The sequence below is a fragment of the Tupaia chinensis genome, unplaced genomic scaffold, assembly GCF_000334495.1.
Source record: "Tupaia chinensis unplaced genomic scaffold, TupChi_1.0 Scaffold142763_1, whole genome shotgun sequence".
NCBI lineage: Eukaryota > Metazoa > Chordata > Mammalia > Scandentia > Tupaiidae > Tupaia > Tupaia belangeri.
In genome coordinates this window covers 185,315-190,012 of record NW_006202609.1, presented here as the reverse complement: position 1 = coordinate 190,012, position 4,698 = coordinate 185,315, and the positions used below count along the sequence as shown (strand labels likewise).

Genomic DNA, 4,698 nt, shown 5'->3' with positions numbered 1-4,698 from the left:
ATAATATTAAATGTGTGGGCATATTATACCCTCTTTAATCAGGATTGTGTTTTGCCTTTATAATAATTTCCTTTTACAAACTTATGTAGATATCCTCCTATATATATCATCAAGTGACTTGTGAGTGGGACATATATCTTTAAAACTTTGATTTTGTTATTATCAACAAAATAAAACATCAAAATGTGTGAAGACAATGTCCAGGCTATAGATGGTAGTGACCATAATAACTGATGTTCTTGTGTAATGCTGTCTTAGTGGTTACCTGTGGCTGTGGAAGTTCAGATAAAATAGTGTTAGCATAAATACTGAATAATAAAAGTGTAATCAAATAGGTATCAAAAGGCAAGTATAACGACAGTTGTTCCACACGCTGGGTGTGTGTGCATGCGTGCCCAAAATACCAAGAGGAGAAGGGACTGCAGAGTGGCCAGCCCCCATGGGGGTGATTTCCCACCTTCTGTCTCTCTGTCTCTCTCTTTCTGGCGAGTGCACGTTCCCTATAGCAAAAACCTCCCCCCCCCAAAAAAAAGACAGTTGTTTCATAAGAAAACTAGTTATCAGGAAGTATTACTGTTTCATGAAATGCTCCCTCAAAAAATGTAATCAGATTGACCTGGCTCAACCAGTTCCTAGCTGTGTGGCATCGAATGAGTTACTGGAGAGCTCAAAACTTTGCTTTCTTTATCTGCAATATGATCATTATACCTACTTCACAAGGTTGTTATGAAGATTCAGTTTACAAAAATTGAAGTAAAACATTTTTCTTACCAGGTGGCACATGGTGGGTATTTAATAAAAGTTAGTGGTTTTCCTCTAAGAACATTCTGATATGTAAGGAAGGCAGAGACTAAGGGAAAACTAGAACAGATAAGACTTTGTATCATCTCCACTTCTCTACTTTAGGACATGTTCATGTATCTAGACAAACTATAACAAGATAATCTTTACTCATGGGCAAGCATGAACATATTAATAATTTACTTTATAATAATAACAGCTAAGACTTGTACAGAACTATTGGATCATCATAAATGTCATGATGTATTTTTCTATGTAAAAGTGTGTCATGACTTTTCTTACAACCCAATTATGCATGATTTTATAAACTCTCTTTTTTGTCTTTTTAAAATTTAATTTATTTTATTTTGTAAGGTGTTTGCCATAGGTCATGTGCACTCGCTGGAGAAAGAGAGAGGGAAAGTGAGAAATCAAATCATCCCTCAGGGAAGATGCCCATGCCCACAGTCTCTTCTCCTCTTGGAATTTGGGGCACACAAGTGCCCAGTATGAGTTTCAGTCCACCAGTTCTGGGACTCAAACTTTAGTCATGTGGGAGTCTAGCACCTAACCATTACATCATCGGCTGGCCCCATTGTGGGGAGCCAAAAAGGAGACGTGAGGAATGTGCAAGACATGACCACCAGAATAAGATCAGGGTCTTTATCTGGACATGGCCTTGGGTAGCTAGATTGATACGAGCAGAATGTCTTGGGATTGTTTTGAATTGAATGTTTCAAAGTATTGGTATAACAACCTGATAAATTCAGTAAGGACTTAAAATCTTACATCACAGAAGTCTCTGGAGTGTGTATAAATACTAACAATAAAGTACATTTGGTGCTGACTAGTATTGACTGGCAGTCCTCCTGTTTCTATTCTGTCTTCTTGTCTTTTCTTTAATCCTCGCCCCCCTACTCAGGAACTATTTGCCGTTGGCAGGTCCAACAGAGTGGCACCCAAACAGGGACCTGAGTACTGGGGATACCAGTGAAGGACACTGCAAAGAGTAAACAGAGAACGCATTCATCTTAAAAGTGGAAGTGTTGCAGTGAGTATTACGGGAGTAACTATGGGGCAGGGCAATAGTCACCAGCTCTTTGTACATATGCTTAAAGAAATGCTAAGTGCATGAGGCTTGTGGGTAGGGCAGCAGCACCTTTCAAAAATTTTAGAATTTATTGAAGAAGTTTGCCCTTGGTTCCCTGAGGAAGGTACAGTTCACATAGATACCTGGAAAAAGGTGGGGCAAAAGCTCCCAGAGTATTACAATGCCCATGGCCCAGAATAGGTGGCTGTGGATGCTTTCAGTTTATGGGCTTTAATTAGAGATGTTCTGGATTTTTGCCATGAGAGAGAGAGGATTCTTTCTGCCGAGGGTAAAGACTCTCCCCTGGCTGTTGTAATTTCTCCCTCTGTTCCTCCCTTGCAGGAGAGGTTAATAGGAGATTTTCCTCCACCCTGAGATGGAGGATGAGGAATCCTCCGTGGAGGAATTGGAACAAATTGAACAAGACGCAGCTCAATATGATGTTGCAAGACACCCTATTGTAGCTGTTACCCAGGAAAAGACATCTGTACCTGTCTCAACTGAATTATCACAGTTACAGGTAGAAATGAGGCAAATCTTAGATAAAATGCAATGTCTTTATGTAAAAACTCATAAAGATCAGGCTACCTGGACTAGTAAGGTTCATCTCCCCACTCCAACTATGCTTGCAGGGTTGGACCCGTTGGGCCCCCACCCCAAGGTGTTTTCTAAAGATCCCCCTTTAGTAGCAATGGCTCAAAAAGATTTAGCCTCCTTATCCCCTCTCAATTATTTTTACAACATGCTCTTAAGGAAGGGGAAGATGTCAGGGATTTTTCCTTGTATCCTGTTAAAGAGCAGAGAGATAAACAAGGAAATTTGGTGCGAGTTTATACACCCATTAAATTTAAGCAATTGAAAGAATTGAAAATGGCTTGTGGTCAGTATGGTCCAACTGCTCCATTCATGCAAGCAATGTGGAAGCCATGGCTACTGATGTTCTTCCTCCTGGAGACTAGAAAGGTATAGCTAAGGCCTGCCTCTCAGGTGGGGATTATTTGTTATGGAAAACTGAATTTACAGAACATTGCCAGGCTACAGCAGAGTTAAATCGTACTCAAAATATCCCCATTACTTTTGAAATGTTGGCCAGAGAGGGACAATATAAGGATGTTAATCAACAGCTTAATTTTAACATAGCCGTGTACGCACAAGTAAGTGCCGTGGCTAGGAGAGCATGGAATAAACTACCCTCTGCCGGAAAACAGACAGAGGACTTATCTAAGATCAGACAAGGACCAGATGAGCCTTTTCAGGATTTTGTAGCCTGTTTACTACAGACTGCAGGAAGACTGCTAGGAGAAAGTGAAGCAGGACTTTTGTTGGTAAAACAACTCGCTTATGAAAATGCTAATTCAGCCTGCTAAGCAGCTATCCATCCTTTTAGAAAGAAAGGTGGCCTGTCTGACTACATTAGATTGTGTACAGACATTGACCCATCATACACCCAAGGGCTAGCTATGGCCGCAGCTTGGCAGGGTAAAGCAGTTAAGGAAATCCTGTACCAACAGGTTAAGGGACCTAGGAACAGAGTCAAAGGACCTCCTGACAGCTGCTATAATTGTGGTCAAATGGGTCACCAGGCAAAACAATGTCCAGTTACAAGGCAGAGACCCTAGAGAGAGCCAGACTTATGCCCAAATTGTGAGAGGGGAAAACACTGGGCTTATCAATGTTGGTCAAAAAGGGACAATTTAGGAAATTCTATAGCACCCACTTCATCACATTCACTCACTTACAACAAGCTGAAGGCTCATGCATTACATCATCAAAATAGTGCCAGTTTATGAAAACAATTTGGCATTTCTCAGGAAGCCGCTAGACAAATAGTTAAAAGCTGTTCTTCCTGCCCAGAATTCCTTCCTGTTCCTCATTATGGGTTAAGTCATTGAGGGCTTCTTCCAAATCATTTGTGGCAAATGGATGTTACTCATTATCCTGAATTTGGTAAGTTAAAATATATTCATGTGTCAATAGATACTTTCTCTGGATTTATTTTTGCTTCAGCTCATACTGGAGAAGCTACAAAACATGTTGTGGCCCATTGCCTGTAGACCTTCTCTGTTTTGGGATTGCCTCATTGCATTAAAACTGATAATGGCAGTGGACATACTAGTAATGGCTTTGTCCGCTTCTGTGCACAATTTCATATTTCCCACAAGACTGGCATTCCTTATAATCCCCAAGGTCAAGGTATTGTAGAAAGAGCTCATGGTACTTTAAAAACTGCTTTACATAAAATTAAAAAGGGGGAGTTGTATCTCCTGACACCACATAATTATTTAAAACATGTCTTATTCATAGTTAATTTCTTAAATGTGGATAAACAAGGATCTAGTGTAACTGAATGATTTTGGCATTCCAAAACACAATCTCATTATACCACAGTTATTTGGAAAGATCCTTTAATGGGATCATGGAATGGGCCCGACTCTGTGTTGATATGGGGCCAAGGACATGTCTGCGTTTTTTTGCAGAACAATGATGGAGCTTGCTGGCTTCCAGAACGCTTGGTACAGTTTATGGACACCCCAAAAGACCAGGAGGATTCTGTGCCTATGGATCTGCCTGGAGAAGGTGACACTCATTGAGGCAGAAATCTACTGGACGTATGTACCTAATCCACCACTCCTGCACCCTGTGGTATGGGAACACCATCACATTCCCATATCAGTTAATCACACGCAATTTCTGGGACATCCATATGTGGGTCAGAGTGATATCCAAAGTTTGTTGGGGTTTAATTATTCTGGACAGAGTGAAGGAATGCCAATTTGTTTTTCCATAAGTAAATTACCGGGATGTGTTCTTGTGGAACAGAGAACTAT

At 40.7% G+C, this 4,698-nt stretch overlaps 1 pseudogene; it reads left to right on the top strand.

Moving 5' to 3' along the window:
* The first annotated feature begins 2,246 nt into the window (after positions 1 to 2,246).
* Positions 2,247 to 4,461, top strand: LOC106733294 (endogenous retrovirus group K member 10 Gag polyprotein-like; annotated as a pseudogene).
* The last annotated feature ends 237 nt before the right edge of the window (positions 4,462 to 4,698 follow it).